This window comes from Protopterus annectens, chromosome 13.part0 (genome assembly GCF_019279795.1).
Source record: "Protopterus annectens isolate FY-2018-M chromosome 13.part0, PAN1.0, whole genome shotgun sequence".
Lineage (NCBI taxonomy): Eukaryota > Metazoa > Chordata > Ceratodontiformes > Protopteridae > Protopterus > Protopterus annectens.
In genome coordinates this window covers 1,132,335,605-1,132,357,934 of record NC_056747.1, presented here as the reverse complement: position 1 = coordinate 1,132,357,934, position 22,330 = coordinate 1,132,335,605, and the positions used below count along the sequence as shown (strand labels likewise).

The window sequence follows — 22,330 nt, the reverse complement described above, 5'->3', positions numbered from 1 at the left end:
CAGAGCTCAAGGTTCTTTTAGGCCTAGAACAGGGAGTTCACCTGCTCAGTCTTCTGGTGAGGGCAGGGGTCAGTCCTTTCGTAAACAGACTCAATGACCTGCCTTTTCAGCTGCCAGAGCCTTCTCGTCTGGCAGCACCTTTGGGAGGAAGGCTGGCACTTTTCAAAGAAAATTGGAGTTTAATTACCCAAGACAGATGGGTATTGGATATCATTCACCACGGTTACAGGTTTTATTTCCATACCTTGCCTTCTTTCAAAGGCATGTCAGACATTCCTCCTCTACAAAGAAAAGAGGCTCACAAGCAAATTTCTCTGTTACTCCAAATAGGGGCCATTCAGCTGGTTCCTGTGCCAGAAAGGGGCCTAGGATTTTATTCTCGCCTGTTCCTAGTACCAAAGAAGGGGAACACGTGGAGACCAATTTTGGATTTGTCTATCCTCAACACTTATCTGGACATTCCCAAGTTCAAGATGTTGACGTTGCAACAGCTTTTACCTCTGCTGGGAAAAGATCATTGGATGGTAACTTTAGATCTCAAGGAGGCTTACCTTCATGTGCCTATCAGGCTAAGTTGCAGGAAGTATCTGCGTTTTCGAGCTGGGAATTCTCATTATCAGTTCTCTGCATTGCCCTTTGGCTTATCTACTGCGCCCAGAGTATTCACAAAAGTTCTGGCTCCAGTGATAGCTTACTTCAGGATAAAAGGCATACAAATCTATCCTTACTTGGACGACTGCCTGATTCTGGCTCAAGAAAAGGAAAACCTTTTTCAACATTTGGAATATGTGATAGCAGTGCTAAGATGCCTGGGGTATTCTGTGAACGAAATAAAGTCCAGTCTAGTACCCTCTCAAGACATGTGCTTTCTGGGTGTGAGACTGAATACAGCAGCCCAGATGGCCTTTTAACCCCGGACAAACAAAAGAATCTGTCTCTTTACTTCCATCAACTATCTCTTCAGTCCGGGCTGACTGCAAGGACAGTCCTTCAAGCCTTAGGGTTCATGGCATCTTGTATTCTGGTGCTTCCCAATGCCAAACTGCGTATGAGGAAGCTGCAATGGTATCTCAAAAATGTATGGACACAGCACTGCCAGGATTTGGACACTGTCATTCAAATAATACCTTGCATTCAAAGGGAATTTTTGTGGTGGGCTCAGGAATGTCACCTAAACAAGGGACTCTCTGTGACCCGGCCAGAGGCGAGTCAAATTCTTACGACAGATGCCTCAGACATAGCTTGGGGAGCTCATCTGAATGGAAAGTGGATACAAGACAAGTGGCCTGCCAGACTACAGCATCTACATATCAACATGAAGGAGATGTTAGCAGTCCAGTTTGCATTAATGGCTTTCAAGGAGTTACTTCTTCCAGGGCAGGTGTTGATTCTAACAGACAACACAACTGTCATGTGGTACATCAACAAACAAGGGGGAACTCATTCTTATCCTCTATGCAGGCAAGCAATGATTTTGTGGGAGACTGCGCTCAGCTTGCAACTAAATCTTCAGGCAAGGTTTCTGCCGGGAGCACAGAACTCCTTAGCAGATGTGTTAAGCAGGCAAATCATGGATCCCCACGAGTGGAAACTGGATCTTCATGTATTTCAAAAATTGACAGTGTCATGGGGAACTCCAGACATAGATCTGTTCGCTTCTCCACTAAACCACCAGCTGCCAAAGTTTTGCACGAAAAGGTTTCATCACACAGCTTGGAAAGTGGATGCTCTTTCTTTCAGTTGGAAAAATCTTCATGTGTATGCCTTTCCACCTCTGCCTCTCCTCCCAAAGGTACTCCTAAAGGTCAGACAAGACAAGCCAAGGATGATTTTAATAGCTCCAGATTGGCCTCGCAACACTGGTACCCATTACTGAGGAGTCTGGTAAGGAAGCCTCCATGGCCTTTACCTTTGATTCCGCACCTATTGTCTCAGAGGGACGGTCATCTACTCAATGTCAAGCTTCACTCTCTTCATCTAACAGCCTGGCATATTCTGTTTTGAATCACAGCAGGTCTCAGCTTCCTCAACAAGTTTTGAATGTGATTATGGAAGCCAGAAGACCTAGTACAAGGAAAGTGTACGCAGAAAAATGGAAGAGATTTTTATTTTGGAGTGCAGCAAAGGATTTGGAGGTTTCTGAGCCTAATTTGAGTGTGGCTCTTCAGTATCTTACTGAGTTATTGGACAAAGGTTTGTCTTTCTCTTCCATTAAGATTCATGCTGCAGCGATTTCAGCTCACTATGATTGTGACCCACCATTGTTTTCTCATCCTTTGTTCAAGCAATTTCTTAGAGGGGCAAAGAATATAAGACCCCACGTAGAGCTCCTACTCCTGCTTGGGACCTCAATTTTGTGTTGGAGAAACTTACTGTACAACCTTTTGAGCCTGCGGCTACTGCTGAATTGAAATACTTGTCATGGAAGACTGCTTTTTTGTTGGCCATTACTTCTGCAAGAAGGGTTTCTGAATTGCAGGCCCTTATGGCGGTTGAGCCTTTTTTGATTTTCCATAAGGATAGGGTATCATTGCGTACTAATCCTTCCTTTATGCCTAAGGTGGTCTCTAGTGTGGCTTTAAACCAAACTATTCATTTGCCCACTTTTTATTCAGATCCCCAAAATAAGGGGGAAAAGATTTTGCACACTTTAGATGTACACAGGCAGTTGCGTTATTATTTAAGCAGGACTAAGGATTTTAGGCAGTCTCAGCAGTTGTTTGTTTCTTTTGCTTTGAGTTCTCAGGGCAAGCCTGTGTCAAAACAAACTATTTCTAAGTGGATTGGGTTTTGCATTGCATTTTGTTATTCCCATCATGGCAAGGAGATTCCAGCTGGGATTAGGCCTCATTCCACTAGGGCTACTGCCACTTCAACAGCATTTCTAAGGGGGGTGGCAACTAAGGATATTTTGGAGGCAGCTACTTGGAGTTCAGTGCATACTTTCTCTAAGCATTACCACCTTCCTCTCTACTTTAAATCTAGGGCTGGTTTTGCCACGGCTATTTTGCAGGGCATGTTGACAGCTCCAGCTTCTTTATGATTTGCCAGCCTCCCTTACCTCTGCTTTGGGATTCTACCCAAGTGTTAGGACTGCAGCAATGTGGGATGAAGAACATAGTACAGTTTTGTACCTACCATAAATGTAGATGTTCGAAGATCCACATTGCTGCAGTCCAATTTACCCTCCCTCCTTCCCCTCTGTGTTTAGGGGTGGTTGTGTGGGTGGGGTTGTACTTTTGTAAATTGTATATATTGTATATATATTTGGTACAGCAGTGTTTGGTGTTTTTTGGTTTTGGCCTTATCTGTTTAGGGTCTTCTGACATCTGGGGCAAGAAAAGACTGAGGATATGACGTCGGTCATGCGCATTTGTACCCTGACGTCCTGACGTCAGATTAATGCGCCCTGACCGACGTCAGCCTTATACTTTGCTATTCGGGCCGACTGGGACAGCGGACTACCCAAGTGTTAGGACTGCAGCAATCTGGATCTTCGAACATCTACATTTATGGTAGGTACAAAACTGTACTTTCCGGAAACCTTATACTCCAGGGCAGACCTTGTGTTCTTCCTCCTCCTGTTGCCACAGTGACCACGGATTCCTCCCTGATCGGGTGGGGGGGGGATTTTCAGGGCAGGACTGTCCAGGGCACCTGGCAAAATCTAGAGTACCATCTGCACATAAATGTCTTGGAAATGAGAGTGGTGCTTTTGGTGTTGCAAGCTCTTCAGGACTCTCTACCCACCGGGACGATTGCAATTCAGACAGACAATATGATGTCTGTAGTATGGTACATCAACAAGCAGGGCAGAGCCAAGTCCTATCCCTTATGTCGAGAAGCACTCCGACTCTGGCAGTGGGCAATCTCCTCTCAATGGTTTCTGATAGCAATGCACATCCCCGGGAGGTCCAACGTCATAGTGGACAGGCTAACCAGAGCTATTCTCATGCCTCACGAGTGGTCTCTCAATCAATCTGTAGCAGACAAAATCTTCCGCAGATGGGGTCAACCTTGCTGTGACCTTTTTGCAACTCCTCTCAACAGCAAGTGCGACGACTTCTTCACTCTCTTCCCGGGCATTCCCCCAGAGACGCTCTAGTTCACGATTGGTCTTCTGTATGCATTCCCGCCTTTTCCCCTTATTCCCAAGCTAATTCAGATAGCATCCGCTTTGAGATCCAGGATGATCCTCATTGCCCCTTACTGGCCTCGACAAATTTGGTTCCCGTTCCTGCATCGTCACCTGCTGGAGCAGCCGTGGAATCTGGACCCAGTGCCAGACCTCTTGGTCCATCAGTCGGGCGGGCTGCACCAATCCCTTCAGTCTCTCAACCTCTCAGCTTGGTTGCTCCACTTCCAACCTTAGCCAGGCTTCTGCTAATGTCTCAGCCGGTGCTTGAAATTATTCTTTCTGCGCACAAATCTGCCACCAGAAAGACTTATGCTAGTAAGTGGAAACGTTTCTCTTTCTGGGCAGAGGCTAGGAATATTGACCCCTTTACAGCCCCTGTCCATCATGTTTTAGATTTTTTAGCAGAGCTATTTCAAGCTGGTTCCTCCTCTGCCACCATCAGGGTCCAATTAGCTGCTATTGCAAATTTCCATGCTGGCCTGTCAGAAACCAGCATCATGTACCACAAACTTTGCAAGGCCTTTCTCAAAGGAACCTTGTTGCTTAGGCCCCCAGTCAGAGATCCCCCGCCTCCGTGGGACTTAAACTTGATATTGGCTTCCTTGATTCTCCCCCCCTTTGAACCCGCGGCTTCCTGTTCCTTAAAATTGCTCTCCTGGAAGACTCTCTTTTTGGTAGCCATCACATCAGCTAGGAGAGTTTCGGAACTTCAAGCCCTCTGTATTCGTCCTCCTTATCTTGTGTTTCATAAGGACAGAGTTTCACTCAGGCCTAATCCTTCCTTTCTACCCAAAATACTTTCTGAAACAAATCTGAATCAGACTATTGATCTGCCTGTCTTTTTTCCTAACTATTCGAACAGAGCTGAACAAAAGTTGCACTGCTTGGATGTTCATAGGCAATTACGTTTCTACTTGGACAGGACTAAACAGTTCAGAAAATCAGACCAACTCTTCTTATCCTATGCTGAGGGCAAGCAAGGACTGCCAGTTTCCAAAGTAACCTTATCCAGGTGGTTGTCCTCTATTATTACCTTGATTTATCAGCTCAGACATAAAGAACTCCCTGCTAAACCTAAAGGTCATTCCACCAGAGCTTTAGCTACCTCGGTAGCTTTTCAAGCAAGACTACCAATGGAATCTGTTTGTGCCGCTGCCACTTGGGCCACTCCTCATACTTTCATTTTGCATTATAAGTTGGATGTGGCCTCTAGGAATAGAGCTGAGTTTGGTTCCACTGTGCTCAAGAGTCTGTTCCGATGAGCCACCCAGGACTAAGGTGCTAGGGACGCTGTCCCATCCAGCAAGAATGAAGGCAAGATAGACAACTTAACATTAAGAAGTTATGTACCTACCATAACGTTCCATGTTAGTTGTCTTCTTCTCGCCTTCTTTCTTGCGTCCCACCCTCCTTCTCCCTAGCCTGGACAGACCAAGAATAGTTTCCTTTTGAGGCCTTCTTCCTCTGGACAACTCTGATGTACATTGTGTCCTCCTTCTGTCCTTGTACTATGGTTTTCCTTGTGGTTGGACAGGTGTCCTTGAATCTTTCCTTGGTGTTAGCTCTGCCAAACGAGATCTGGGGACCTGACGCCTAGCATTGTGGGATATAGGGAGGGCCTCGAGCCAGTAAATAGCTCTCGAGATTTAGTAGATTGCCGAGTCGGAGCCGAGGATCGGCTGCGAACCCATCCAGCAAGAAAGAAGGCGAGAAGAAGACAACTAACATGGAACGTTATGGTAGGTACATAACTTCTTATTTTATTCTGATATCGCTTTGTTTTTTTTTTCTGCTACATTCCAGAGACTGTTTGCTCCAGATTTGCCAGTCACTGAGGATAACAGTAAATTATGCCAAATCAAACTTAACACCAGCCCAGAGTCTGGAGTTCATTGGTACACTTCTGGGTGCAACAACACTGGTAGTATCATTGCCGCCTCATTGTATATCCAGTGTCGGGAATCAGGTTAATTTCCTTATTGTTCAGCCATCTCCTCCAGCAAGATTAGTCCTTTGAGCACTAGGTTCCATGGCAGCAGCCATTGTATTACTTACCTCAGCACGTTTCTTTGTGTGTGTTCTTCAGTGGACTCTAGTGATTCAATGGTCCATTCTTCATCAACCCCTGTTCTTTCCAGTCAAGCTGACTCCAGTTTGCAAACGACACATCCACTGGTGGATTCAATTGGATGACATTCACCTAGGCCAACCCTTTGTTTTACTGCCTCCAGTGGCCGCAGTTACCATGGATGCTTCCCAACTGGGGTTGGGGGGTGGAATTTCTTGGGAAGGACCACCCAAGGCATGTGGTTCCCCCAAAAAGACCAATATGCATATCAGTGTACTAACAATATGAGCAGTCCTGCTTTGCAGGCATTCCAAGATGCTCTTCCTGTAGGGACTATTGCAGTTCAGAGCAACAACATGTCTGTGGTTTGATACATCAGCAACCAAGGAGGAACCCAATCTTATCCCCTCTGCAGAGAGGCCATCAGAATGAGGGAATGGATGATCTCATCAGACCTCTTTCTAATTGCAACACTCATTCTGGGTAAAAAACAGCATGTTAGGTGATAAACTAAGCAGATCCATCCCCATGCCTCATGAATGGTCTTAATTTGTGGTGGAAAGGATCTTCCATCGTTGGGGCTAACCTTGCTGCAATCTCTCTGCTTCCTGCCCCCACAACAAGTGCAATAGGTATTTTGCACTTCTCCCCCCTCAGGGTGTGTTAACACGAGATGCTGTAGTCTATGTTTGGCCCTCTGGTTTTCATTATGCGTATCCCCTACTTCCTTTGATTCCCAAATTTCTGCAGAAAGCAAGTTATTTGAAGAGCTCAGTCATCCTCATTGCCCCCTTCTGACCTCGACAGGTATTGTTCCCCTTCCTATGGTCTCACCTTTGTTATCCTCCATGGATACTGGAGCCAACTCTAGATTTCCTCTCACCCATCAGGGATCCAACACCCCAATATCCAGCCCTCCAACTAACCGCATGGTTCCTCCACTTCTAGTAATGGTTAGACAGCCCAGGCTCTCCTCTTCTTTACTTGTTATATTTTGTCTTCACAAAAAAGAATTTACTAAGAAAGTTTACAAGAGCAAGTGAAAAAGATTCTTACTTGGCCCATTTTTCTGCTCTATTTTCTGCCATACTTCAATTTTTAGTAATGCTGTTTAAAGAAGGAGCTAGTTTCATTACGATAAAACTTCAGATGTCCTTCTGTTCACATGTGGCAATATTCATAACAGTAGGGAGTTGCTGCCAGCAGTGCCACCTTCTGGCCTGTATACCAAAGTCTTTGTTTCTGGAGGGTACGTGTGACATCCCTTGTCAGGCCATAAACTGACGTAGGGTATAAAGGTGACATCTGCATGCACCTTCCTCAGAAATTTCCTGCTGCAGTGAACACTGGACTCCTGTTCGCCAGATGTTCTTCTTGTTTCACTGCTGCAGTCATTACATTTGGGTAATCTGCTGGCAGGTTGCCCTCAGTCGGCCTGAATAACAAAGTCTAGGGTCCTGCATCGGTTGCTGTCTCCTCTTCCATGACGTCAAGTCGTCAGGGGTATAAAACATGCTGCCGATGCCATTTTAATCAGTCTTTCTTGCCGCGCGGTGCCCGAAGCAGAAGCAGTTCGCAAGTGCCGGTCGGCCGACTCCTGAAATTTTCGTATTCGAGTTTCAGATACGAAGTCTTCAAACTAAAGTTAAGTACCCTGTTGGAGAAACTTTTTCTTGCTCCTTACCGATGTCAGTAAAGTTAATAATTGCATTACTTGTGGGAAGCAAATACCTCATAAGGATTTTCATTTGTACTGTATTCCTTGCCTAGGCCCTGATCACAACGTGCCTTGCTGTCGGTTTTGTGCTAAATTTAACCAACGCACTGTTAAGCGTCTGTATATTTTTGCTTCTAAATATTTTGGTTCAAGATTTAACTACCCTGATATGTCGTCGGTTAGCAATCCGACTACCGGAGTTCACAAAAAACGCAAGGAAAAAGACAGAGAGACCGTTGAGGTCCATATCCGACGACGAAGCTTCTCCTAAGCCAGTCGCCGGTTCGCCGGTACTCAGTGAGGCGCTTTCAAAGTCCCTGATACCCGCTAATTTTGAGTTGCAGGCCTCTACCGAGACCCATTCGGAGTCCGGTATGCCGTGAGATTCGCAAAGTATTGAACCCGCGGATGTCTCTCCCTTGGATGGGTCCAGAGCCGCTGAGCAGGCACCGGCTTCTGAGGGTGTTTTCAGGCCTCAACATTTTTACATTAAACCGACACCAGCAACAAAAACAAGGTCAAAAACAACTTCTATGTCTAAAAAATGACGTATGAGCCACGTGCTCAGGCCCCTATGCCTAAAAAACAGATGATCAAAATGGCTGAGGATTTAATTACCTTGATCAGGGGTTCCCAACCCCCCCCCCCCCCACACACACACACACACACACGCTAAGAGGCCTAGGCAAGGCACTAATTATGAATCTTCAGATCAGGTTTCCATTTCTTCTGATTTCTCTTCTGATCAGGAAATTTCTATTCCACCCTATGAGGATTCTGATGCAGAGGAATCCATCCCATCTGCGTCTCCTCCCAAGGATTACTCTTTTGGAGAGACTTTGCATACTTTAAGGGAACATTTTCACTGGGAGAGTCAGGACTTCTCTGAATCAAAAAAAAAAGGCTTAGGGATTTCCTCCTCCTTCCTCAGCATAGGCCTTTGGCTATACCTCCTGTATTAGACATTGTTGATGATGTGTTCTCGGAATCAAGCATGGCTCCTGCTTCCCTGCCTCCGGCTCCTAGTAAGCCAGACAGATATTACAGGGTTCCTGACTCCCACAAATTTATTTTCAAAAATCCTGTTGCTGATCCTGAGACTATTTCTCAGGGTCCCAAGGGTGTTAAGGCATCTACTGCCAAAAATCCTACCCCTTCTGATAGAGATTCCAGGGCACTGGATAGATGGGGTAAGAAGGTTTATACGTCTGCAACCTTGGCAATCAGGGCTTTAAACCGCCAGTTTCATATGCTTCAATATCAACAGCATGTTATGGGCTTACTGAAACAGAAAATGATGTTGATTTCTGATTGTGTGGAAAATAGAGTTACAGGATTTATTGCATTCAGCAGAACAGGTTGGAAAGCATACTTTGCAATGTAGTTTTGATTCTTTGGAGGCCTCTTGTAGGGCCGCCATTACTGGATTTTTGATTAGAAGGCATGCCTTGGTCAAGGAGCAAAATCTACCTGATCATGTTAAAGCTAAATTGTTGGATGCCCCTTCGCAGCATGTTACTCTGTTTGTTAATAAGGCAGAAGAGGTTTTAAAGAAAATGGAAGACAAAGCTAAATCTATGCAAACTGTAAAAGATTTCTTGCAAGTGCAGCCACCTAGGTTCAGTAGGCACTGGCCTACTAAAACTTGGTCCTTTCTTGTGTCCAGCAGAGCCACTCAGGGCAAACCCAGGTGCTCAAAAGGCTCCAGATGTCAATCACAGGGTTCTTACAGGTCAAAGCAATGTGGTGCCTCCACCTCCAAATCTGGAGGAAACAAAGCACAGCCCTACAGTAAGCATTCTCAGTGACTTTCCTCTACCATCTCCAAGCACTTATCTTTAGGCAGCCCCCTTGGGGGGAAAATTAGCACTTCATCCTCAAAATTGGCAGTTAATTACCCAGGACAAGTGGGTATTAAACATAGTATCCCAGGGGTACAGATTTCATTTCCATACTTTGCCAATTCCAAGCGGATGGCCAGATCTGCCACAAAACCAGTTGGCAGAGGCCCAGAAACAAGTCGTGTCCCTCATGGATATGGGGGCTATTCAACCGGTACCGGGGCTATTCAACCGGTACCAGAACAGGAAAAAGGACAAGGATTTTATTCAAGACTTTTCCTGGTACCCAGAAAAGACAATTCATGGCGTCCAGTACTGGAATTATCGATTCTGAACACGTACCTGGACATTCCAAAATTCAAAATGCTGACTTTGCAGCAGCTACTGCCTATGCTAGGCAAAAATGCTTGGTTAGTCACTCTAGACTTAAAAGAGGCATACCTGCATATCCCAATAAGGGAATCATGCAGAAGATACCTCCACTTCAAAGCAGGTTTTTTGCATTACCAATTCTCTGCACTGCCCTTTGGCTTATCTACTGCGCCCAGGATCTTTACAAAGTGCCTGGCACCAGTAATTGCATTCTGCAGACAAAGAAACATCCAAATTTATCCTTATCTGGACGATTGTCTCATTGAAGCAGAGGACAAGGACACTCTTCTTCAACATCTGGCGTTTGTAAAAAGGCTTCTAGCATGCCTAGGGTACACCATAAACGAAAAGAAATCACAACTGGTACCCTCTCAAATAATTACATTCCTGGGTGCAAGCTTGAATACAACTGCCCAGATGGCTTACCTTACGCCAGACAAAGGCAACTGACAACATACTTCAAACAAATGGCAACAAAAACCCAGTTATCTGCAAGACAAATTCTGGAGGCTTTGGGATTCATGGCATCCTGCATTCTACTGTTTCTATATGCAAGACTGCATATGAGGAAACTTCAATGGTACCTAAAAAGTTTATGGAGTCAGCATTGTCACAGCATGGAAACAATGATTCCTCTCATTCCCTGCCTGCAATAAGAGTTTCTTTGGTGAGCAGAAACATGTCACCAAAACAAGGGACTGTCATTCACTCTACCCCCTGCCACCCAAACCCTAACTACAGATGCATCAGACTATGCTTGGGGGGCCCACCTGGATGCATTCAGGGCAAATGGAGCCCAAACCAAATGCATCTGCATATCAACCAGAAAGAAATGCTAACTGTTCAGAATGCTCTGACAGCCTTCAAGGACTTACTTCATCCAGGACAACTACTGATAAGGATGGACAACACCACTGTTATGTGGTTCATAAACAAGCAGGGGGGTACACACTCCTGCCCCCTTTGCAGACTAGCCATGGCCTTGTGGAACACAGCCTTGACTTACCAAATACATCTTCAAGTACAATTCCTGCCAGGAAAACAAAATACTCTGGCAGACGACCTAAGCAGAAATTTTATGGACCCGCACAAATGGAAACTGGATCCACAAATCTTCAACAGGTTAACAAAGAAATGGGGGAGCCCAGACATAGATCTAGTTGCCTCTCCCCAAAACTATCGGTTGGACAAATTTTGCACAAGAACTCATCACAAAAAAGCATGGAAAAGTGGATGCTCTATCCTTCAGCTGGAAAAACCTATCAGTCTATGCCTTTCCCCCTCTGCCTCTACTCTCCAAGGTCTTACTAAAAGTCAGACAGGAAAAAACAAAAATGATCCTAATTGCTCCGGACTGGCCTCGCCAGCACTGGTACCTGCTTCTAAGGAACATGTCACACCTTCCTCCGTGGTACTTGCCTCAAACACCTCATCTACTGTCTCAGCAGAACTTTCAAATTCTACATACTCAGCTCCAAACTCTGAATCTTGCAGCATGGCTGATCAACTAATTATTCAAACCACATCATGAATGTCATTTTGGAAGCCAGAAGGCCTAGTACTAGAAAATCTTATGCTGATAAATGGAAGAGATTCTGTGCTTGGAATCAAGTACAAGGAATTGACACAGCAAAGCCCAATATTCCACAGATTTTACAATACTTAACTGAAATGCTTGACAAGGGCCTATCTTTTTCTTCAATAAAAATCCATGCCTCTGCCATCTCAGCTCATTACAACACAGAGCCTCCCCTCTTTTCTCATCCACTGCTTAAACAGTATCTCAGAGGGGCCAAAAATTTAAGGCCTCCCAGGAGAGCACCAACTCCTCAGTTTTGTGCTGGAAAAACTCACCCTGCCTCCTTTTGAACCAGCAGCTACTGCAGATATAAAATTTCTGTCTTGGAAGACAGGTTCTCTTTTGGCAGTCACTTCAGCAAGAAGGGTGTCAGAACTACAGGCTCTCATGGCAGTGGAGCCTTTCATTATTTTTTACCTGGACATGGTGGCCCTCAGGACCAATCTTTCTTTTATGCCTAAGGTGGTATCCAGTGTGGCTCTTAACCAGACCATTCACCTGCCAACATTTTACCCAAATCCGCAGAACAAGGGGGAGCGGATTCTGCATTCATTGGATGTACACAGACAACTAAGATTCTACTTAAACAGGACCAAATTTGTAAGAAAGTCTAAGCAACTACAGGTAGCATTTGCTGCAGGATCAGAGGGGCAGGCTATATCAACGCAGACTATTTCTAAATGGATAAGCCACTGCATTTGTTTCTGCTATTTGCACCATGGTAAACCTGTGCCCAAGGGGATCAGATCACATTCCACCAGGGCTGCCTCTACTTCAGCAGCTTTTCTCAGAGGGATAACAGCCAAAGACATTCTAGAAGCTGCTACTTGGAGCTCTGTTCATATCTTCACAAAGCATTATCATTTACCTCTCTTCTCTAAATTCAGGGCAGGCTTTGCCACTGCAGTCCTGCAGGGCCTTATAGCCACTCCTAATGCTGTTTAGTTCCATCCTCCCATCCATAACTTTGGGATTCTACCCAAAAGTAATGACTGCAGCAGTGAAACACAAAGAACATAGTACAGTTGTAAATGTATATGTTTGAGTGTATTCACTGTTGCAGTCCGGGTTACCCACCCGCCATCCCCCGTTCTATACCTTTTCTTTCCTTCACTATACTCAAAAGCCTTTTATGGTGTATTTGCTTTTAGTTGAAGGTAATGTTTTTTCTAAAAGTGCATTTATGTATTTACAGTTTATTTGCATATATATATATTTATATATATATATATATATATATATATATATATATATATATATATATATATATATTTATTTATTTATTTATTTTTTTTTATTCCCCATTTGGGGGGTACCTGACATGTGGGGCAAGAAAAACTGATTAAAATGGCGTCGGCTGCATGTTTTATACCCCTGATGACCTGACGTCATGGAAGAGGAGACAGCAACTGACGCAGGACCCAAGACTTTGTTATTCAGGCCGACTGAGGGCAACCTGCCAGCAGATTACCCAAATGTAATAACTGCAACAGTGAATAGACTCGAACATCTACATTTATGGTAAGTGTACACAACTGTACTTTCTGAAAGCAGATCGCATTTCAGACGACCGTTAAAATTTATGGATCGGATAATCGTTTCATCCTACTGATACAGATAAGTGCCCTGTTCGGTTTTTTCATTGCCTTTGATTATTGTCAGCTAGAAAGGGGAAGTGTACTTGTGGGAGACAAAGTCCTCATAAGGGCGCACACGAGAAGTAAGTTTTTGCTTAGGTGAGGTGCACGACCATATGTCCTGCCCCATTTGCAAATCTTTCTTTCCAAAAACCCTTCACAGCCGTCTTGCTGCACAAAAATTGTATTTAGAAAATCAGAGACTCGGACGTCTTGCGCTCTGTATGGAAGGGGGAGTAGGCCTGTCCAAAGAGCCACCGAGGAAGAAGGCCAAAGTTAGGCCGGAATCCCACACTGCGCCTCAGGCATCCAAGAAGGTTCTTAAGGCTAATGAAAGCATGGCATCTTCCCAGACATTGGTTTCCAAGCCAGGCCCAGGAACCACTATGGAAGCTGGGGTGGTGAAAACCTGTAGTATGTCCACTGAGGCTGCCCAGCCATCAGATCCAGATGGCGGAGGGGGAACCACGACTCAGTCTATCAGAGGGCCTAGCGCCTTCTCTTCCATCCAGATATCTGCTCCAATTCTCTCCCCACCTGCTACTCCTTTAAAGAAAAAACAGAAAGTTAAACACGCTAAAACCCAGCCAGTTCCTGGATGGGAAGTTTTTTCTCAGAGTCTTTTTAAGGCCTTTCAGGCCTTACAGACACAGCAGGCCCCACCAGCCCCCACAACTCGACCTACTTTACAGGTTTCAGAGGAAGAGTACTCCTCTTCAGATGAATCCTTTTCATATGAATCCCAAATAGTTTCCAAAGGATTTCATCACCCCAGAGGAGGAAGACTCCATTACCCCTGAATCTCCAGAGGAAGAAATTACCTTTGGAGACACAATCTCCCTCATGAGGGAGCATTTCAAATGGCAGGCATCTGAAGTTTCTTACACCAAGAAAAGATACTTCGACCTTTTGCAAATAGAGCAACCCTCTCCTTCAGCAGTGGCTTCCTTGCTACCTGCCTTTGAGGATGCTTTCCTGGCTGCTTCACAATCCCCTGGCTTTTAACCACCAGCTTCTAAACGTCCAGACCAATTTTATAAGGTCCCTCAGGATACCTAATGCCTCTTTAGGAACTCTCCAGCAGACCCAGCAGTTATTGCTGTCTCTGCTGATAAATCATCCAGGCAATTACCTTCGCTTGCTCTTTATCCCACAGACGAAGACAGCAAATTCATGGACAGACAAGGGAAGAAAGTCTATACCTCCTCTACTCTGGCTATTAGAGCTCTCAACTACCAAACATACATGGCTAGATATGTCCTAGATACCATTTCCAAGGCCTCCACATTGCTATCTGAGGCTGCAGATTTTCCCATTAAAGCTCAAATTAATACCCTTCTTAGCACTGCATCCCAAGTAAATAGGCACTCAGTAAAGTGCAGTTATGATTCTGTAGAAGTGTCATCTAGTCTGCTGCGTCTGGATCAGTCTTGAGGAGATATTCTTGGGTGAGACTACAACCCCTACTCATGGATGTGCAAACAAAATTGTTGGATGCACCCATGGATAATTTTGCCCTGTTTGGCCAAGCCTTAGCAGAACTCCTTAAATCCCTTCAAGAAAAGGGTAGGGAACTTAAAAATCTTAAACGCATTCTGGTTTCTCCTATACACAGATATCACAGGAATTATCCACAGAAACCTTCCTTTGTTAGAAGGCAGTCAGCATACACTGATCCACAGTCTAAAGGACGTAGACAAACTAGGTAAAACTCTACTCCTAGGTTTCCTGCAAGTTCTTCCACCATGCCCTTTCAAGGCCAGTCTGACCAGTCCAGACCTCCTCCTCTGTGACTACCCTCCCTTGTACCAAAACACCCCACTTTCCCTCCGTCTCACCCTCTCCCTTCCTCCCTGGAGGATTATTACATCAGAACAATGGGTTCTCTCTATCATTCAGTCAGACTACTTCATGACTTGGTGGATGATACCACCCTTCCGTGGCATCCCTCAACCACCTGCAAGCCAAACTCACCTTTTTCCTCCTATCATTCAGCAACTTTTAGTTCAAGGTACCATAGAACAGGTACCACACCAGCAAAGAAACATAGACTTTTACTCCAGAATGTTTCTGGTACCAAGAAAGGATGGCCCATGGAGGCCAATCCTAGACTTATCCTATCTAAACCTATTTCTCAAAGTTCCCAGTTTCAAAATGATTACCTTACCCCTCCTCTTACCACTCATTCCAACTCAGGCTTTCATGGTAGCCCTGGACTTAGATGCCTACCTACATATCCCTATTTACCCAGATTACAGGAAATACCTCAGATTTGCAATTCTCAGCCTTGCCCTTTGGACTCTGTACTGCCCCCTGAGTATTCACAAAGTGCCAGGCCCCATCATTGCCCACTGCAGGACTCAGGGTATTCAGATCGACCCATACTCGGACGACCTGTTCATTCTTTATCAAGACCGCCAAGCCCTCCTGTTACATCTGCAACAGGTAATCTCCACCCCGTCTCTGTTAGGGTTCACCATAAACCATGAAAAATCTCACATGATCCCCTCTCAAGACCTGTTTTTCCTGAGTTTCAGGATCAGAACAGACATAATGAAGGCCTTCATTCCAGATCAAAGATTCCTAGATCTTTGTCTATATTTTCAAATATCCTCTCCCACACTTTCTTGCCAGCTCGAGAGATTTTAAGAATTCTAGGCCACATAGCATCACTCATACCCATGCTGCCTCTGGCAAAACTCCATATGAGAAAAATCCAGTGGGTCCTGAAAAACTTATGGAGTCAACACTCCCAGCCCCTGGACACCCCCCTCCCCTTACTTCAGTGTCTGAAGAAGGAACTCCAGTGGTGGATCTCAGCTCGTCACCTCACCCAAGGGATCCACCTTCTGATTCCAGCCCCCCTACAACAGGTCTCCACAGATGCCTCCAACTTGGGATGGGGGGGCAGTGCTACTTACAAGCCAAAAACAACTCTCGGTGCAAGCACGTGGTCCACCTCAAGACTAAAGGACCATAGCAGTCACAGCCCTTAAGACTAAACAACACACCTGATACACTTGTAATAGGTGACTCTATCGTCAGGCACACTGACGTCCCGCTCACCAGGCTGAACAAGGAGAGGGTCACGGTGAGCAGCCTGTCGGGCGCTAGGATCCGCCACATAACACAAGCACTCAGGTCACTCCAAGGCAAGTACAGATATGACTCAGTCATTGTCCATGCTGGTGTGAACGACCTGAGACGTACCTCCCTGGACTACATGAAGAGAGACATAAAGGAGCTCTCTGAGCATGTAGCCCAGGCCGGTATGACCCTGACCTTGAGTAGCATCTTACCCTCACCAAGAATGATGCCACAATATGAAGACAAGATGATCAATTTCAACAATTGGCTTAAGTACTGGTGTCATTCAAAGGGGATCCAGTGCCTGTCAGCTTGGGATGATATGCTCGACAAGCCACGATGTCGCTAGGGACGGCTTGCACCTGTCACCCTGGGCTTTGGATATTGGCAAAGGCTCTTGCTACCCCATAGTGCCTTTTTAGGCAAGGCTCAAAAGACAAACCCACCTCCATAGGTATCACAAGGGATAAGAAACTAAGAGTAATGCTACTCAACGCCAGAAGTCTAAACCTCAAGATGCATGCACTGAAACTCTCCTTAGCATGGAGAACATTGATATCTGTGCAGTAACAGAAACCTGGTTCAGGGCTCCCGAGAGCACCCCAGCACTACCAGGTTATACGTCATACCATGCTTTTCGCCCCCAAACTTGGACCGAACCACAAAGGAGGGGAGTATCGATATTCATCAAAGATACCCACACCTCCAGGTTGGTGGCAAAGCACGAAGCATCAGAGACTATCCATGTGCAACTAACAGTGGGTAAAACTGCCTTCCAGTTTATAGCCTGCTACAGACCACCCTCCCAAACCCAGGAACCCCACTCGGCCTTTCTGAGAACACTGGAAAATATGAAGATCTCTCCAAACACCATTATATTGGGCGACTTCAACTGCCCAAACATAGACTGGGAGCATTACGCTAGCTCCAACACCCTAGCCCAAAGGTTCCTAGAATTTATAAACTCAAATGCTATGGAACAACTTGTTACCACTCCCACAAGAGGGGAAAACATACTGGACCTGATCATCACCAACATGGGGACTCTATGCTCCAGACCAGAAATGTATCCCTCACTGGTAAGATCAGACCATAAACTAATCTCACTGGATATTCACATCCCGACCCCACCCCCTGCCCAGAAAACCACAGTGAAAAACTTCTAAAGCAAATTTCACACTCCTCAAAACCGAGGTGGAATCCTTCAAAGCCCCGGCCTGTAGAAAATACAGCCCAGACCGCAGAATCCTTTATAAACGCATTCTATGAACACCTTCAGGAATGCATGGATCATGCGATCCCAAATAAAACCAAGACCCAATCCTCCAAAGGCAGACGTCCTGTCTGGTGGACCCCAGCCATAAACAAACTATACAATAGAAGGAGGAAGCTACTAAATGATAGAGCAAAATCCCAAAAAGGGAAGGCATCACTGATCAGTATTAGCAAAAAACTACGGGCACTCATAAAATTGTCTAAGGCCAGTTTCGAGAGAAAAATTGCACAGGACACTAAGGATAACCACAAGGCTTTCTTTAGTTATGCTAGGAACCTGGGTGGTAATTCCCAGATATGCTCAGAATTAGTCCAAAATGACAAAAAATACACTGAACCCACAGACATTGCCAACATCCTAGCTGACAGGTTCAGCTAACTTCTCCCTCCCACCAAAAGGGCAAATATCTATCCCAGCAGAGTGCTGCCCCCCTGACATCTCAGATGCTCAGGTAAGAGCCGCCCTCTCAAAAGCAAAAAACACAGCATCAATGGGACCAGACGGTGTCCCGGGCTGCGTCCTACATGAACTCCAAGAAGAGCTAAACCCAAACATAAAACTACTGTTCAATCTCAGCCTTACTACAGGATATGTGCCCAAAGAGTGGCGTACAGCAACAGGTGGTCCCTCTCCATAAAGGTGTTGCCTCAACGGATCCTGGAAACTATCGCCACATAAGCCTGACTAGTTTGGTCTGCAAAGCTATGGAAAGGATCATCATGGACCTCATAAATAAAGATATTGGGGACCTACAGACACTGGATCCTACCCAGTTCGGCTTTGTTAAGGGCAGATCCTGCCTCTTAAACCTGGTTGATTTCTTTGAAACAGTCACCAAGGCCATTGACGAGGGGAAGGTGGTCCACACAGCCTACCTGGACCTCGCAAAAGCCTTCGATACAATACCCACTCGGGCATTATAGATAAGCTCACCAGCTTAAATATAAACCCCTATGTCACTAGATGGATTGCAAACTGGCTCAAGGACAGAACCCACATGGTTAGAATTGCTGGAGCCATGTCAGACTCCAAACCAGTTACAAGTGGTGTCCCACAAGGCTCAGTCCTGGGACATCTCTTGTTCGGTATATATTTCTCGGAGGTACAGGCCAACACGGAAAGACTGTGGCTGACCAAGTTCGCAGATGACTGCAAACTGAGCGCCATAATCGACTCTCCAGCCGACACAAGCATCCTCCAAAAGGGCCTCATAGAAACAGACAACTGGTGCCAGAGCCATGGCCTCAAGCTAAATGCCAAAAAGTGTATACTCATCCCCTTTGGCAAAAACAAAGTGCCCACAAATTACCACATAGGTGGTAATCCATTAAGTACAGAAGAAGTAATTAGGGACCTGGGGACCCAAGTTGATAGCAATCTCTCATTTGACAACCATGTGGCCAAAGTGGTTAGAAAAACATTTTATGTAGCCCACCTAACCATGAAGGGATTCACATCTAGATCAGGGGAGGTCATTCATCCCTCATCAGGCCCATAATTGAGTACAATGCCCCTTTTGGGATGTACCTTACCAGACACCTGCAGCAACTGGAAAGACCCCAAAAGTACCTCACCAAGAGGATCAAAGGGCTCAAACAGATGCCATATGCTGCCCGGTTAAAGAAACTCCAGCTCTACTCAGTGGCATACCGCCTGTTCAGAGGCGATCTGTGCCTGACGTATAAAGCCATGTCCAACCCGGAATTAATGGACACGCTGCACCTCAGAAAATCCAAATCCCATCGAGCTACGCGCTCGAGAGACTTGAACCTCAGCACTGAAATAAATAGGACATGCTGGAGGGACAGATTCATAACCCAGAGAGGCTCCCTTCACTCTGGAATAAAATCCCAGTCCAGGTTAGGCAGAGTCCCTCATTGACTCTCTTCAAGAGGAATCTTGATGAGTGGATGGGAGATCGTAGGTTTACCCCGGGTATCACTTCTGTGTCACTGTTAGACAGAGGCACAGTATAATAACCTCGAAAAAGGGCATAGCAAAATAAATTTAAAATGGGTGGCGAAAGCCAAACACATTCTGGCTAGGCTTATAAAAGCCCTAGGGCAGATAGCCTAGTATGAACCTATGAACCTATATCAACATCTAAGAAATGAGGGCTTTACACTTGGCCCTGCTAAATTTCAAATCAGTCCTTCACCCAGGAACCCTGAAAGTAATCATAGACAATATGACAGTCCTGTGGTACATCAACAAGCAGGGGGGAACAAAGTCCTACCCTCTGTGCAGCCTAGCAGTATCTCTCCACATTCATCTGCTAACTGTTTATATCTCTTCCACAGAGAATGTCATGGCAGACCACCCGAACAGAACTTTAGCTCAAAGTCATGAATGGATGCTTCACAGAGAAGTATTTCTAGTCATAATCCACAGGTGGGGTATTCCACAAGAAGATCTTTTTGCCTCCGCCCAGAACAGACAGATGCCCAAATTCTGCACAAGGAATCCGCATCCACAAGCATGGAAAGTGGACACCTTCTCCTTCTCTTGGGGGGGAAATGTACCTCTATGCCTTCCCCCATTCACATTAATTCAGAAAGTCCTTCTGAAAATACAGAGGGGCAACCCAAAAATCCTGCTGGTGACCCCCTTTTGGCCAAGAGAGCTTTCTTTTCCCCTCTTACACCTACTAGTCAAGGGCAATCACCACAGTTTACCCCACTGAGTAGACCTAATCACACAGGACAGGGGATCCTTACTACACCATCAGGTGGGCAGTCCGAAATTAACCTTATGGGTGATAGGGTTTTGATCCCGTACAGACACCTATACTCAGAGGACGTACTCACTGTTCTGCAGGAGGCCAGAAAACCTAGTACCATGAGAAACTATGTATCCAAATGGAACAGATTCTCCTACTGATGTCAACAGACAAAACAGGACCCTCTAACTACCTCTATACCTATGGTCCTTTACTATTTGTGCGAGCTACTGCACTCAGGACTAACATACTCATCTGTCAAAGTGCATTTATCTGCCATCTTTGTCTGTCTGCCAATCTCCCCTCCTCTGGCTTCCAGACTGGAGGTCAAATTTTTCCTCAAGGGGGTTTTTCACATTAGGCCTCCCAGGAAACTTATCCCTCCCCCTTGGGATCTGAACTTTGTACTAGAAAAACTTTACATTGCCACCCTTTGAACCAGCTCATTCTGTATCCCTAAAGCTATGCACACTGAAAACAGTTCTACTAGTGGCCCTTACATCCACCAGGATGGTATCCGAGATCCAAGCCCTTATGGTTACCTCTCCCTACCTTATTTTCCACAAGGACAGAGTTGCCCTAAGGACCAACCCTTCCTTCATGCCGAAGGTGGTTAATGAACTTTCACTAAACCAGACCATTAAACTACCAGTTTTCTACCTTCAACCACAAAATTCCTCAGAAAGGACTCTCCATTCCTTGGATGTCCACAGACAACTGAGGTACTGCCTAGACTAAACCAAACCCATCAGAAATCAGATCAACTTTTCATCTCCTTCCACCCCAGAGCTCTAGGGTAGGCAGTCTCCAAGCAAACCATTTCCTCATGGATTTCAAAATCCATTACCCTATGTTACTCTTTCCATGGAAAATCCTTACACGGACAAGTCAAACCTCATGCTGAAAAAGGCAGCTGAGGAAGCAGCTGCCCTGGTAAAGGAATTTACTACGCTTCCATCTTGGAAGCTGCCACTTGGACTTCTGTCCACACCTTTACCAGACATTGCAAACTGGGCTTAGTCTCTAGAGCTAGGGCAGGATTTGCCAGGTCTATCCTCCAAGAGCTCATTGACCAGGGAACCCAATCCTCCACCCAAAACCATGCCTAAAAGCTCTGGTACTCTCCCTACTGTTATGAATACTGTAACATGTGAATAGAAGGACATAGAATAGTTGTGTAAGAACTTACCATAACCTTGGATGCCCTTCTCTTCCATGTTGCAGTATTCAACCCCCCCCCCCCACCTGCCCCTTTGCCTTTAACATCTTACTTGCCATACTGACTTGGGGGGCATTACTCTGATACCCCCCAGTGTCTCCACTATACACAAGCCACCTGCTTCCCTGACTCTAGCCTGCATGTAATTCTAAGGGCTCCCTTGGGACCCTTCTACCCACAGGAGTGCTACTGTATGTGGCAGTTCATTCTGAGGAGTGTGCGTGCAGACATCACCTTTATAGCCTATGTCAGTTTATGGCCCTGACAAGGGACGTCACACATACCGTCTAGAAACAAAGACTTTGATATACTGCCTGGAAGGTGGCACTGCTGGCAACAACTCTCTACTGTTATGAATACTGCAACATGGAAGAGAAGGACATCTAAGGTTATGGTAAGTTCTTACACAACTATTCTTTAGCACCTATTTATAATTTTCACACAGGAGACTGAAATTATTCCTTGGCTTCATCCAGATTATGAAAATCATTCCAAAAGTGTGTTTTTCTTCTCAGACCACCAGTTAAAGGATCCTTCACCTCCCCGGGATCTCACAGTTTTGCTACAATGTCCAACTTGGAAACCTTTTGAACCTTCAGCTAAAACTGATTTAAAATTCCTTTCATGCAAAACAGTCTTCTTAGTAGCCATTACTTCTGCAAAAACGAGATCTGAAC

The 22,330-nt window shown here is 45.5% G+C and overlaps 1 protein-coding gene across 3 annotated transcripts in view; it reads left to right on the top strand.

Moving 5' to 3' along the window:
- The window catches only part of EFTUD2 (elongation factor Tu GTP binding domain containing 2), a 1,111,673-nt gene that overhangs the window by 255,809 nt on the left and 833,534 nt on the right, over nt 1-22,330 (top strand). The gene's annotated exons all lie outside the window — the stretch shown is intronic.